Here is a 16,231-nt window from a genome sequence, read left to right as displayed (position 1 = left end):
CGATCGACTTAGCCTTATCCTCGGCTTGTTCTATTACGGCAATCCAGCAAATCACGCACTGAGCAATCCTAGCTTAGCTGCGAACTTGATCAAAAGGTGATTTGATGGATGAACTTACCTGGAGGGGGCGGATCCCATGTCAGGAGGAAGCCATCTTCGATGAGCTGCTCGTAGTTGCTCGCGTTCGCCGAGCCCGAGGACGAGCCCATCACCGGCACGACGGTGGCATCGCAGCCCTCCAATGCGTAGGTGGCGTAGGTCCCAGTCGCGTCGTAGGGCACTCCCGCGCGAACAAACATGCTGCTCGCGTTCGGGCATCTCACCTCCACCAGCGCCACTGTCTTGGTGCAGTTGTAGAAGATGAGGTTCACGTTGGCGGGGTGACCTTAAACGGGGGTGCCAGTTTGACGGAGGCGTTCCATCTCGGGAAATGGCAGCTTTTGGAGACGTTGAAGTCTTCCTCTTCTTTTTTGAAGTATGTCTCTTTGTGTAGATCAACGGCATGCAAACTGTGTTCCTCGTAAGAGATGTCCATGATTGCAAAGCCGAAGAGCACAGAGCTCCGGAGGATTGGAAAACTGTCTTTGAGGCAAACGACCTCAAAATCCAATGAACCACACGATCTTGTAGTCTCTGTTGGAATTTCGCCCACAAAATCGATCACATCAAATTACAACGGAGACGCACACAAGATAATTGATAGCCAAGGACTCTTGTTGTGCCCTTTGTTTCTCCTCTCTTTATTCTATGTTTTCTCCGTGTTACAAAATTCACGGCCAAGTGCATATATATATGCACAGCAGCCACCGACCCAACACAGACCTAATCCTATAGGTACTAGATGTCCTAATACATTCGGACACTCACGCGTATACTACCAGCTAACCTAGTACAAACGACTAGGACTCCTAATAGTACTACCAATATGCATCCGAGCCGGACTATTACTTTGTGATTCTCCTAATCTAATTGACTATTAATCAGTACTAGCATCTCTAATCAAAATTACTCTAACAATCTCTCCCTAATCTTAACACACTTTGTCTTCCGTGCTTTTTTGGTCTTGGCTTGTTGATGATTCACCTTTTTTCGACTCATCCGCTCGCATCACGACAAGTCAAATTGCCGGCTAGATCATTTGCAACAATCTTTCCTCCAATTTCGACTTGGCGAATTTACGGACCACCTCAAATATGTCTTAGACTACCCAGCCTCGCTAGTAACCTGTGGAAAACACCACCCGATGGACTTCACTATCCATCCTAGCAAGATACATGCCGGCTCCTTGTGGATCACACCACCCTGTGCACTACACCATGCACTCCAGCCTCATGTAGAGACATGGCCTCATTGAAGAGACTCACCTTCACCGGTTTACCGCCCCCACATATTTGAACTTGATCCTCTCGTCGAGACACATAGACGACCTGGGCATGCTTCATCTTCAACGCCTCCTCACAGAGACGAGCACTTGGACATGACGACGCTGACACGACGACGACTTACCGACTGATCGTGCTAACCCGCACAACTCCTTGACTCTAACTCCCATGGATGACCATCTTGACGACTTTCCGGCACTGCATCACCGCACCACCGCTCCCGTCAACGATCTCCATCCGCCGCCTTGCCGACGACAGCCCGCCGTCTCCCTTCTTGTCGCTCCGCCGAACGACGATCGCCAGATCCCTCCTCATCCCTGCATCACCCAGGAACATCATGGCGCGCTCTTCATCGTCGCTGCACCACCCAGCGACCATATCGCCCGCCCCGAGGCGCTAGTCGGGTCGCGACCCCGGGGCAAGCACACCTTCAAATCGACCTTGCTCTAGATACCAAGTGTTGGAATTCCGCCCACAGAATCGATCACATCAAATTACGACGGAGACGCAACAAGATAATTGATAGCCAAAGACTCTTGTCGTGCCCTTTGTTTCTCCTCTCTTTATTCTATGTTTTCTCCGCGTTACAAAATTCACGGCCAAGTGCATATATATATGCACAGCAGCCACCGACCCAACACAGACCTAATCCTATACGTACTAGATGTCGTAATACAATTCGGACACTCACGCGTATACTACCAGCTAACCTAGTACAAACGACTAGGACTCCTAATAGTACTACCAATATGCATCCGAGCCGGACTATTACTTTGTGATTCTCCTAATCTAATTGACTACTAATCAGTACTAGCATCTCTAATCAAGATTACTCTAACAGTCTCCATGTCGAGGATCCAGAACGGGTGGGAGATGGTGAGGTTGCCGTACGTCTTGGCCGGGCAGTTTTCCACTTGCTGCTCCTCAGGCCCGGCGAGCAGCAGCGGCAACCACCATACTACCAAGATGAACACCAAGAACCAGCAGCTAATAGTAGCCATTGGAAAAGAGAGATTTGGCGGTGACGAGGTGGGGGAGACGTATGCAACTATGAGAGGATACCGTGCTCGAAGCTCGAAGAATGATATATGTGGACGGGCGAGTGAGCGGAGTACCTACTATGGTCGGAACATTTGACCGGAAAATCGGGGCAAAGCTATCATCGTCCCTATCACCTTTGGACTGGTAAGGCGTTGCTTTTGAATTTCTAACCCCATTGACGGGTAAGTCATCAACGTGACCTCCGTGACTCTGTGTGCCCTGATGTGACAGCAAACATGATGCTTTAGGCTGGTTCTTGTACCTGCTACTACATGCTCTTGTCGGTTATCTAGCATCTAAATTCTAATATTTGGCAAATTCACAATTGGCAGGTAAAAATATATCCTATAAAATTAAGTTTCATCTGCGTACACCGATCGATTATTGAGGTTGTGCAGTGCAAATTTCTTTCTTCTCAGGGGACAAGTCCATTTCACGGGTCCTCGTTGGTTCTACTCACTGTCCTCGTTTTCTGTAGGCAGGCTCAGGCTCCACGTTCCGGACCGCGAGGGCATGGGGTCCTCTTCAGCGGCAACTTGGCGTGAGTGGCTAAACGAGGTCCGGCAATTCCTCTTGGCGGCAAGTCTCCTTCCTTGTCGGTAGTCTAGCTAGGTTGATCTATGGTAGGGTGTGGACGCTCCTGCATTCTTATTCTTGTATTTTTTTTGATCTGCTTTGTAAGAGGATCTCTTTATCATCATTTATCGGTTTGGTTGTGTTGCTTTATATATAAAGCAGGGTAAAAGCCTTTCTTTGCTATTTCAACCTAGACTTTACACTAATTTATTTTGCAGTGTTAGCTTTTGTATTGTGCGATTTGGCTGAGTTAGAAATAACAAAATTCTTCAAGGACTTGAGAACGTAAAATCCATACAAGCATTGGTGTCTTTCAGGGCTTAACCTTTTTTTATTGAAACGGGTTAGCGAAACTAAAAGGGTTTTTATATTAAAAGTGTAGAAATTTAATAATTGATTTTTTTCCTATAACTTTGCACTATCTCCACGGAACATGACCATTGACTTGTCATAGTTGGCTAGCACATCGTAATTGAACCAAAACCCACTAACACACCATAATGTACAAGACTCCAGGAAGCCAAAGAAATGAGCTAATAATCTGGGAAGCAAGCTTACCAGTCTGCCATGTGAGGAGGAATACACCACTGATGAGCTGCTCGTAGTTGCTCGCGTTCGCCATGCCATGAACGCCCAGCACCGGCACGACGGTGGCTTCACAGCCCTCCATATGGTATCGGGCATAGTCATCGGCGGCATCATAACGCCCTCCTTCGCGGACAAACGCGTTGCTCTCGTTGCCGCATCTTATCGGCACCAGCGCCCTGTCCCGACGTGCAGCCGCCGCCGCGTCCGCCTTCGTGCAATTGTACTAGACGAGGCTCAGATTGATGGGTTCAACCCTAAACATGCGGCCCAGTTGGTCGGAGGCGTTCCAGCTCGGGACATGGCAGCTGTTGGTGTTGTTGTGCAAGTGATTCCGCTTGTATAGATCGACGACGAACAAACTCCGTTCCTCGTAGGAGATGTGGACGATTGCAAATCCGTCGTCCCCAGAGCTCCGAAGAACTGGGCTACCGTTGCTGCGGCAAATGACCTCAAAATCCAAGGGACCACATGATCTTCCGGTCTTGTTGTCAGCGAGCCAGAATGGATGGGAGATGGTGAAGTACTCCCCGCACCTCTTGGCGGAGCAGCTTTCGCCTTGCTGGTCCGCAGCCGCCACGATCATCAGTGGCAGCCACCAAACGTACGCCAAGAACCAGCAACGCCGAGGAGGCATCGGGCAATAAGATTTGGAAATAAGGCTCCAGTGACCAACTGAATCGGTGGCGGTCATGGTTTTGGGGGGCTGGGGACTGCTGTGAGGTGTGGATGATACTACATGTGAACGAGCGAACATCCGTGCTGTGGCGGGCGTATTTGACAGGGAAATGGAGGCAAGCTATCATCGTCCGCAAATCCCCCGAATGACCACTTGCACTTGGACGGGTAAGCCATGACGTGTGAATTTGTAACCCCATTGACCACAACAGTGAGCCCCTGATGTGACAGGGATCATGATGCTTAATCAGATTCTTTCGGTTCCGGCTACTCTGTGCTCTTGTCGTCTATCTAGCTAGACTCTTACCTCAGCACAACACTCCCACATGTACTGGGCTGGACATTTTTTTTATACCGAGGCATAAAATTTGCCTCATCTGTTAAGAGTTTTACAAGAGCACCCACATACACGGCATGACGATTACCCATGCAAAAAATAATAATAAGTGGGGTTGGGCAAATTGTGGCCTCTGCCCTCTTTTACTCACGCCTAAATCTGCACCAGTTTCTTGTTCCCTTTTGCAAAGAAGGGCAGAGGCCACATTTTTTTTTAAATACAGAAATATTTGGTCCTTGGAAAAAGAAACCATCACCAGGGTATGGCATGACCATTGACCTGTCATTGTGGGCTCGTAATTCAGCCGAAAGAACCAAAGACAAATAGGCCCATTAGCCCGTACATTGGAAAGACTGACTATTGTGAAATATTCTACTATTGTTAGACGATTGGGCTTTGACCGTACTGGATAAGTGCACGATGCCAACTTCGGCCCTAGTTCCGACTTCAGAAGATTCAGAGTCACAGAAGAACTAAGCAGAAGAAATAGTGCCCATGATGAATTTTGAATTCCACTCCTTGTCGTTTCTTATCAATAAAACTAAGCATAAAACCCCTAAGCAGATCCTCCCGGGAGCGTTTGGTCCTGGATGAACAGTGCCTCAAAAAAGTTGTAAAATGTTTTTTAAAAATTCAGAATTTTTGTGTGGATGTTCCTGTTAGTGTCTCAAGAATGCTTGACAATTTTCATGTGAAATGGAGCAGTAGTGTTTCGTCGGTGAAAAAAACATATTTGGGTAACATGTGTTGTTGTTGTTTTTGCATAGGCCAAAATGTTTAGCCTTTTTGCCTAAAACTTTGCAGGTAGCATTTGAATGTGACTATCAATACATAAAAGATTTGTTAGGTTTTTTCACATTTCAAAACTCACCTCCCCGGAGCCAAATAGGATTCCCGTAAGCAGAGGCCACTTGTTTACATGCTACCATAACCGAACCTTCGGTCAAGTACTACACCTACCACTCCATTATGTTCTCTTTTTCTTTCTTCTTTTTATGGGGTGAGAGATATTTTATTCCTCTAAAATAGAGTTACAGTCAAGTAATACAAAACTAGAAACAGTGTCTGGAATATGGCGCAATGAAAAGGTGGTGCTACCTCCAGAACAAGAAATATTAGCTAGACTATGAGCAATTCTATTTTGACTACGTTCTAATTTCTGCAGAATAAAATCCCATGGTTCCACTCCATTCTGTTTTCACTGGACAAAGTACACCAACTAATGATGTCACCCCTCTGCTCACGACATTGAGTAAACCTTAGAACAGACGGAGACGAAGACCGCACACATTTACGGGACAATTTCTCGTGTCGGCGCCGAGGTCAATCAAGCATAATAATTCACTAGTCAACTGTCAATGCCAGAACGAACGATGTACTTAGCGTGTTAGAGCATCTCCAGCCGCGCCCTCAGAAAGACCTTTTCAGGCGATTTTTTCACGCCGGCGTCGAAAAATCGGCCCAGTCGCGCCCCAGGAGCCCGATTTTCGTCAGCCTGGGTCGAAATTAGCGCCGGTGGATCCAGGCCGAATCTGGCGCGCTGAGGGTCGCTCGGGGGCGCCGGGGCAAGCGGTTTTGGCGCGAAAGAGCCACGGGTCCGTCGCGTCAGCGGCACCGCGCGTCGTCTTCCCCCCAACGCCTCGGTCACGGGCGGCGTGTCACGGGGCGGCGGGCCGACGCCTCCCCTCCCTCGCACGCATACACACGGGCGCGTCGCGGCTATATAAGCCGGTGGCTTCCCTCGCCTCTGGCCACACTAGCCCTAGCCGCCGAGTTCTACCTCTCCCGAGAGCCGCCGCCGAGACCTCCCTCTCCCATGCGCCACCATCGAGCCCTCCCTCTCCCGATGGCCGATCGTTTCCCCGGAGATGAGGCGGCGGCCAACGGCTTTGGCCGCCGCTCGCTCCGCGAACAGGAATTTTGGCTCCTGTTCTAGGCGAACATCCCGGCGCCGCCGGACATGCGCGCCGAGCCGACGGGGTGGAGGCTCAGCAACGGGGGAGTGCCCATTCCCTCGTTGTCCGACGCCGTGGCGAAACCCTCCTACTTCGCCGACGAGGTCGAGGTCGTGCGCGCCTTCCTCACCGACGCCCAGCTCGCCCTCCCCCAGTACGCCGCCGACAACCAAGCGGCGTGGACGGCGTACTTCCAGCGCCGGCAGCAGCAGAGGATGGCGTCCACCAACGGCGCCCCGGTGGTGTGGCCGGCCTGAAGAACTTCAAGCCCAAGACGGAGCCGGGCCGGTGAACTTCGCGCCGGTGAAGACGGAGCCGGGCCTCCCCGCGGTGAAGACGGAGCACGGCGACGACGTCGAGCTCGACGACGACGCGGCCCTGGAATGGGCGCGCGCAGACTCCCTGAAGATAGCGAGGGAGCGTCAGTGCGCCGCCCTGCGGCGCTTCGCGCAGCGCCGCTAGGGCCGCGACGAAGGAGGAGTCGTCGTCATCGAGGACAGCGACGACGACGACGCGCCGCCGCCACCAGTCCGCGTTGGCGACGCCGATCAGGGGTCCACCAGGGACGGCCGCGTCAAGGAGGAGAAGCCCGACGACGACGACTACTCCGCGTTCAACCAATTTTTTTAATTGAATATATTATGTAATAAAAATCCGTGACTATTATGTAATATATGCCGAACTTCGCTAAAATTTGTTATATATTTGCCTTTTTTGAACGCGTCTGGGTCGGCCCTAAGATCGGCGGCTGGGAACCAACTCGTACCCAAGCCGATTTTTGCGCTGGCTCCCTTAGGCGGCATTTTTAGGCGCCCCTGGAGGGCCAACCGCTGGAGATGCTCTTAGACAGTTAGCCTGCTAAGGGCATGGCCAACGCTACACCGAGGACAGGTGCTCCAGCCGTCTACGTTGGCTTGGGTGATCCAAAAGGAAGTATAGTGCTGCTTGCAGAGCCAAGCCGCTTCGGGCAGAGGAGTCGGGCTCCTCCCTGACAAAAGAGGAAAAGAGAGGGAGAAAGGAGGAAAAGTATAGACATGCACTAGCTCTGTATGGCGTGTGAGCTTCTCGCTTGGGAACCGAGTAAAAGCTGGATGGCGAGAGATTAAGGCTACTCATAGTGAGGAGTAACTTAAACTAGTAATATACATATGTTACTAGTCTATGTTACTATCTTCATAGTGGAAAGTGTCATGGATGTAGTAACATACATATCTTCATTTATTGCTTTATAGACTCATTTTGTATTGGAATCCGCTATATGATGATAACATATTATGTTACTCCCTCTGTTTCATAATGTAGTGACTATAGAGTTTTGATAAAGTCAAACATTACAAACTTTGACCAAGTTTGTGAAGAAAAACATTTACATTTAGAATACCAAACATATATTATTAGATTCACCGGCGCATGTTGGGCCGCGCAGCTTCCCGTCGCCGAGGCAGAGGCATCCGAACGCCGCGTTCGCGTTGCTGTACCGGCACTGCCCGCCGGTGGCGACGCAGGCAGGGCAGTCGCCGATGCCCGTGCCCGCCCAGTCCAGCAGGAACCCGGCCTTGAGAAGCCGGGTGTAGTTGGCCGCCGTCGAGGCCGACGCCTCCGCCCCGAGCACCGGCAAGTAGGTGTACGTGCAGTTCCCGGCGGGGATCTCTGGCGGCGTGTCACGTTCGTAGCTCCCGCCCAGGTGCGCGTAGATGGGCTTGTCACAGCTGCCCGTGGCGTTCACGTAACCGGGGCCCCGTGGCTCCGTCCCGTTGCAGTCGAAGAGGAGGCACATGGCCTGGTTCGTGGGGCTGATCTTGAACGGGCTGAGGGCTAGGCTGGACGACATGTTGAAGTCGGCGTGGCACATGCCGTTCTCGCGCCCGGCGAATCTGCTGTGGGAGGCGACCAAGGCGCTGGCGGCGTAGTCGATGCGGTGGACGTGGATGGGGGAGCCGCTCATGGAAGCCGTGGTGTTGCCGTCGATGCACCAGAGCTCAAAGGCCGGGTGGCCGCAGGAGGGCTCCGGCGGGGGGCGGCTGGGCGCGCCGAGCCAGAACGGGTACTTGATGCTGAAGTTCCCGCACGCCACCGGCACGCACTCGACGGCGTCCACCACATGGACGCGGCGGAGGAGGAGGAGGAACGAGGCCAGGATGACCACCGCCGGAGGCATGAGATGCGCAGCCATCTAGCTAGGTCTCTTGGTTGCGATGCGAAACAATGGAGTCTATGGGAGTCGATGATGTGTAGAAGCTAGTTTGGATGGTGGAGGAAATGGAAATGCGAATGGTGTGGCTTTGTCTGACTGCTCTTTTTCTATACGTTGGATTTTTTTTATCAACACAAGTGGGAAACCGGTGCTGCCTCTCGACTTTTGTGGGTTGGGAGAGCAAAAGAAAGCTCTGGTTTGTGGTTCTAATTAATGATTTTTGAGCTGTGTGTATGGTTCTGAATTTGTGATTGTGATGTTCATGTTGCACTGCCATATGTGCCGGCATGCCGCATATGTGGACAACTATCGATCATCTCACTATGTGAGATATAGTAAAAGGTTGGTGATGTCTGTGATCAGGAGGGAGGCAGAAGAAAGTCATGCAAGGATCATTTTGTAGGTGGAAGATGGAACTACCTTGTACCAAAAGTATATGACAGCACTAGAGATTTGGGGCCTCACAAGCTAGATACAATACTTTCAAACTGAAAGTCTTTTCTTATGACAGAAATTATAGTTAATATTTATTGATGTACCAACTGACAAACGATTCACTTAGGAAACAGCTACCAACAGCCAAGCGTACACGCATGCAGGCGAACAATTTTTGAGGCCGCCTGACTCGCTGTGCTAATTAGCTCCAATTAATCTAATTAAGTATGCAGGCATGCATATCAGGCAAAAATGATGATGTCAACAAAAATTTCAACAAAATTTAAAATTCAAAATATTTTGTAGCTCAAACCATTGCTCTGATCGAAAAACTGTTTTCATATAAAAGATTCGTCGCGGCGAGACCTTCAAAACTAGATCCCATGTTGCCTTTTTTGGTTTCTTTGTTGGATCTCACATGTTTTTTCTTTTTTCTCCGACTTTCCTGTTTTTCATTTCTTCTCTTTTTTTGTTTCTTTTTTCAATTTTCACTATGTTCCAAATACAAGATGCACATTTTTTAAGTTTTGAACACTTTCTGAATACATGATCAATATTTCCAAATACACGATGAATATTTCAATGGGAATAAATATTTTTTCACACACGATGTACATTTTTTTGTATATATTAGGAACATTTTTATATACATGTTTTAACATTTACTAAATGCACAATTAACTGTATTTAAGTATATATTTTTGGTGTCTATTTTTATTCAATGTATGTTGCACAATTTTTGTACACACCAGGAAATTTTGTATACATGTATAACATTTTTTAAATACATGATCAATATTCTTTCATACACATTGTACATTTATTTGATATATTTTTCGTATGCATGAGAAACATTTTTCTATACAGATTTCACACTTTTTGAATGTTTGATTAACATTTTCTAGATACATGATCAAATTTTTCCATACACATTGTATACACGATACACATTTTTTCTATACATGTTTAGCCAAAGAGGACATTGTAGATGAGTTTACTTGAAGATGAACGATTAACCATCTTATAATGTCGTTTATTGCAATGTGATCTTAATTATAAGTATTGATCTTATGAAGATGGAGATGGCGATTGTGGCGGACAGAGCCTTCTAGGAATCCTCCTTCTCCTTTATATAGTGTAGATTGGCAGAATAGGGAGTCGAGGACGCCTCATGGCGAATTGGACTTGGCCTAATACAAAAGGTTTGTGTTATGACGTCAGGAAGGCGGTGGCACCTTATACTACTGTTGGGACACTCTTCTCTGTTAGCTTGTGGGCAATGCCCAGATGGTAGTTTTTTCATGTCTTATGCTAACTGTTATAAGAAAAATGTAGGAAAACATGTCTTATGGTGGTTACAATCATAAAATGTTCTCACACTGGGTAATCTCTTCATCTGCCTCACAAAACAAAACAAAAACAAATATTCATCTGCCTCAGAAAAAAGAAAAAAATTCTTCTGCTAGAGGATCTGTTATGTTGTACAAAATCTAGTGAAAAGATGTCAAACAATTGCCACGCCTTGCAGAATCTACATAATCTAGTTAGATATGTCAATCTTACAAAAAAGGAGTACTACTTAATAATTTCCTTTCAAAAAAACAAATATATTTCTTTTCTATTTCTCTTTGGCAAATCAGCTATTACTAGACCAACACTATTTGACCGTAGTTGTATTTTTATGCACACGTATAATTTTGGAGGTTCTATTTGCAAAGTTTAGGGACTTATGTGTATCTTTTTAATTTCTTTTGGGTGCTCTTTTGTAGTAATTTTTTTTGAGGAAATGCCATCATGGCTAATTTTATTAAAATTAAATCACGCTTACATCGTCAATCAACAGCGGCAAAATAAAACTAGGTGGATCATCAGCCCACACACAACTATCTAGCCTACATTCATGTGCAAGTGTATGCGCTACCCGATTTGCTTTCCTTGGACAGTGCATAAATAAGATTTTGTCAAAAGAGCTCGCCTGAATACAAATGTCTTCGAATATTGGAGCAGCAACTGTCGCAGAGAAACCGCCTTCCAGAAGAGTATCAATAATTCCTGCACAATCAGACTGAATAACTAATTTCTGACAGCCTATTTGATTTGCAAGATGAATACCATCTAGAACTGCTTGAGCTTCAGCTGTTGCCGCGTCAAGCGCAAAAGGAATGAGCTTGGATCCCGCGCCTACAAATCTTCCTTTATCATCTCTGATTACCACACCTGTAGCTCCTGACCTCATATTAATATCGTACTTCGCATCAACATTTACAGAGACAAAACCCTCAGACGCCCGATGCCAAGTACTTGATCTTGGCTGAATCTCTTTCCCTTGTGCTCTCGAGAAACTAGATACCAAGACTTGAATTGACATCGCCGCTTGTGATAAAGATTGCACAGTTTCTGCATGGACTGTCTGTCTTCGTCTCCACCAAATATACTAAGCGGCCGTTATGATTGTTTCTCTCAAAAACTTTACTGATGCATCAACTGGGACCCTGAACTTTCCAGCCATCAGATAATCAAGCACTGCACTACCTGACCGATCTATCTGACATGCTTCAGTAACCACCTCTATCAGGCCAATTTTCTGCCAAATACCTTTTGCTTCCTCACACTGAAAAATAACATGTTTTATGTCTTCACAATATCTCTTACAGACCGGACACGTACTGTTATTCATTATGTGGCGGTTAACCAGAACATCATAAGAGGGAAGAATCCCATGCAAACATTTCCAAGTAAAAAATTTCACTTTTGCTGGAACAGCGCACTTACAAAGATCTCTCCAAATCATGTTCAAACCTGAAGATCCCGTTCCATCAGATCTTTGCAAGGAGACACCAAAAGTAGATTCCCACTCCATGTGGTAAGCAGAACGAACTGAAAATAAACCATTCTGACTAAATTTCCATGCCACAAAATCACCCATTCCATTCTGACTCAACTCCCGGCGCTTTGATAATGCATCTTTCTCCCCAAAATCGCCCCTTAAAGCTGCGCGTAATGTGGAGTATGATACTCCCTCCGTTCCATAATATAAGAATGTTTTTTACATTAGTGTAGTGTCAAAAACGTTCTTATATTATGGAACGGAGGGAGTACATCCTAATGCAAAGTATCATAAATCATAAGTTAGTAACTTATATTGCCTTACTAATTAAAGTAGTACTACAACATGTAATATGATACGGTGCCCGATATGATGTTATATCCTCTATTTCCGTATTTAATTGTATGTCACATCATTAAAAAATCTAGTTTTTTTAGCATCAGTACAGACACAAGCGCTCATATACACGCGCATACACGCATCCCTATGAACGCACACACGCACATCCTACCCCTATGAGCACCTCCGAGAGACTGAGCCGGCATATCATCTTGAGATTTACGAACTCAACCACAGGTTGATTCGCATAAAAAAATCTAGTTGATAGGCATGATATCGCTTATTAATACTTCCGTTACAACCAGCTTAATTGTACGTTGTTCTAGCATTTTTCCGTCTTTCGATACACTTCCCCTGCTAAAAACAAAGATGCATTTTTGGCACACAAATCGCCAAACAACCAAATACATTTCGGCAAGAAATAGAATTTTATTCAGCTTAAGGGCCCGACATTATTCATGGCTCAACATTTTCTAAACAGTGCAGATATAGTAATAGTACTGGTTCCGGGACAAAAGCATCTTAGTGGGGAAAATTAGGCGGAATCATATTACGCTTTTGCGGAGCACGCGCTTTACCCCGGGCGGCTCGATCGCCGGGCCGGCCCTCGCTGGCGTGGATCTCGGTCACCGCGTCCCCAGAGCTTGCCTGGCCAGGGACGTCCTGCACGCGGCGGCCGCGACGACGAGCGACCAGCCGGCCCCCGAGGAGCTGGCCACGGCGGCGCGCATGGGCCAGAGGCCCGACTGCACGGTGCCGCCGGGCCGCGGAGCTCCTGCTCGATGTCGAGGTGCTCGGCAAGCTGGCGGCGGTGGCAGAACTGCTTGGGAAGGTGGCAAGGTGCAGTCGGAGGCGGTCGTAAACGCGCCTCTGCCAGAGGGAGGCGATGCAGTTGCCGTCGCGCGCTAGGCCGACGAAGGGCACGCCCTGCTCCCGGAGCATGTCAGCCACGACCATGCCCGCCGGCCCGGCGCTGAGGACGATGGGCCCGTTCACCCGCTCGCACGGAGGGGAGTAGAGGCCGTCCATTCGATCAAATTCACGAGGGACGAGGAGCACCATCGCTGGTTTGGTAGCTACCTATCTCGTCTGTCAGTTGAGCTTCCTGTTGTGTCGATGCTGTTCGTTCAGGGGGTGAGGGGGTGGGCGTGGGAGCCGGCCGGGGTGGTTAAAAAGTGGAGATGCGCGTGGGAGAGTGGAAGCCAGGAGCTGGATGAGAAAATCCCTGGCCGATAATATTAGACTCATGGGCAAAGGAGCGACGTGTCACTTAATTAAATCTCAGCCAATCAAATTTTAGGCCCCGTTTGATAACAAAGTTTTTCTAAGTATTCTCAGAATACTACATTTTTTTATATTACTGTAGTTTTATTTACAAAGGTTGTTTGGCTGCCTCTAAAAACTGTGATTTTAATACTGCAGTTTTTTCTAAACCACAGTATTTTCTCTGCATAAAAAAAGAACCTCGTACCTCTTTTTAAAAAATAGAGCAGCCGAAAAAAGGGTCTGTGCGTTATCTTCCTCCCAGCTATTCTCAACAACTCCTTCGATCTAAAAAATGCCCCGCTCCCAAGTTGATCCTTCTATGGGTAGCTTCGCTACCAGGTAAGTCACAGGCGATGTGGTGCTGTGGGTGGTCCTTTTTGTATGAGATTTTTTTGTGAGGGTAGTTTCGGTTGTTATGAACGCAAGATGGTAATGGATAGCCAGCTAGCTAGCTACAAAAACGCAACAGAATTCAAACGGCCGGCTAGCTGCGCGTGCTTGCACTGCTAATGCAACGGCTAGGTAGTTGTTGAAGTATTTGAACGCAATGGTTAGGCAACAAAATTTACAGCGTTGTGTGGCAACAACCAAATAGGTTCTATGTATTGTGAATACTCTAAAATACTGTGTTTTGATAAAACCATGGTATCTCATACCTACAACCAAAAATACTGCAGTTTTGGATACTTCGGTTTATTTCACCCTTTGCTATCAAACACAGCCTTAACCACTCCGTAAATCACCTCTAAAAAACCCATGTGTCTAGCATCACTCGTCCCTGGCCGAGTATCGATAAAAATTGTAAACCCAATCACGGAGGGTTCACGGGCCTATGTAGACTCATTATCTCTCCACGAAAAATGCTAGACGCACGGGCTTATCACTCTAGCATTGCTCATCTCTCCATCCCCTCCCCCTGCCCTGATTTTCAGGGGGATGGGGTCCGTCTTCCTCTCTAATCTCCAATCAAACCTTGTCACCTACCACCATTCCGTAAAGTATGTAAAATATGTTCGTCATTCTAGCATTGCTCGCCGTGTATTGCCTCCAGTGTACTGTGTCAGTCTTTTGTCGGTGCCATCGCCAAGGCAAAAGAGCGGCACGAGTGCTTTGTCTGGCTAGACGGCCAACCGGACCGCAGCGTGGTGTGGTGTTCCTCTGCTTCGGGAGCATAGGCGCAGAAAGCCACTCCGAGGAGCAGCTCAGGGAGATCGCCGTCGGCCTTAATAAGTCTGGCCACAGCTTCCTGTGGGTCGTGCAAGCCCCGGCCGATGACTCGGGGAAGCCGCTTGACCCCCAGTGCGGACCCGGACCTCCATGCTCTCCTGCCCGACGGGTTCATGGAGCGCACCAGTGGTTGTGGCCTCGTCGTCAAGCTGTGGGCGCCACAGTTAGACGTGCTCTGCCACAGGGCCATCGGGGGGCGTTCGTGATGCACTACGGGTGAAATTCGGTGCTGGAGACGGCGGGCGTGCCGATGCTGTGCTGGCCGTTGTACGTGGAGCAGAAGATGAACAAACTATTCATGGTGGGGGACATGGGGATCGCCATGGAGATGGTCGGGTGGCAGCAGGGGCTGGTCAAGGCCGGTGAGGTGGAGGGCAAGGTACGGCTTGTCATGGAGTCCAAGGAGGGCAGAGAGCTCAGTGCACGGGTCGAGGCGCACAAGGAAGGCGCGACAACTGCTTGCAACGACGGCGGGTCGTCACGCATGGCGTTTGCCCAGTTCTTGGCGGACGTAGCCAGCCTTCAGGATCGGGCATGCACCGGCAGGGAAGGCATCTCCATGGAACTCGTGATGCATGATCTCTTTTACGGAATTTTGCCATGTGATCTTGGCACTGGGGAAGTTTACATTGATGAATGATCTTGGCATGCGGTATATGTTGCGTCTCTACAGTGATCATTTTGTTTTACCTATCTATCCGTCTAAGTGGCGTTCCACGAGTCGACTAAGATTTTGTATCTAAAATATTCAGTGTGTTGCCATGTTTTGTTTATCTAGTAAAACAAATATTTATTCACACAATACTATAAAACAATGTAAGTCTTTTGCACAGATCCTAAAATTGGATTGACAGCTCTCGGCTTCATCCAAAGCTGTTCAACAATGGAAGAGCAGCAGAGCAGAGGGAAAGGGAGATTTGGCCAGGAGAGTGGCGTCGGTGGAGGTGTATGGCGGAAAGAAAAGATTGTGCTTTCCCAAAATCAATCAGCGAATGGGTATCCCCGCCCAAGAAAATACCAAACCTTGTTCAAAAACAATATATACTAAACACAATATTTTTGTAGGGTATTAGCCTGACAAACATATACGAAAGCTCTCCCATTGCACCATTCGAAGACAAGGTGATACGTATGCATGTATGTACCATAATGCAAAGCATGCTGGAGCATACAAGCATGCCAAGTACATAGACCCACACCGTCGTAGTATTTTCACGGCAGATGCCATGGGGTGGCTTCTCTCGTGTGGTTAGGTGCCGACGAGCACCGACGGTGTCCGAATACGAAATTAGGCACAAGCACTGATGGGCACAGTGGCGTACCCAGGTTTAGGGCCCTCACATGGAGGTAACACCCCTACTCCCACAAGGATCTCTAAGATGAACACAT

General features: G+C 48.0%; 2 pseudogenes; one reads left to right on the top strand and one right to left on the bottom strand.

Annotated features, from left to right (window-relative positions):
- Nucleotides 1–24: 24 nt before the first annotated feature.
- LOC123056644 (uncharacterized) lies at nt 25–670 on the bottom strand (annotated as a pseudogene).
- Nucleotides 671–14,551: 13,881 nt separating this feature from the next.
- LOC123056643 (anthocyanidin 5,3-O-glucosyltransferase-like) lies at nt 14,552–15,482 on the top strand (annotated as a pseudogene).
- The last annotated feature ends 749 nt before the right edge of the window (nt 15,483–16,231 follow it).

The sequence above is a fragment of the Triticum aestivum genome, chromosome 3A (genome assembly GCF_018294505.1).
Source record: "Triticum aestivum cultivar Chinese Spring chromosome 3A, IWGSC CS RefSeq v2.1, whole genome shotgun sequence".
Taxonomy (NCBI): domain Eukaryota; kingdom Viridiplantae; phylum Streptophyta; class Magnoliopsida; order Poales; family Poaceae; genus Triticum; species Triticum aestivum.
The sequence above is the reverse complement of the archived record's forward strand: the minus strand, read 5'-3'. Positions and strand labels throughout refer to the sequence as shown.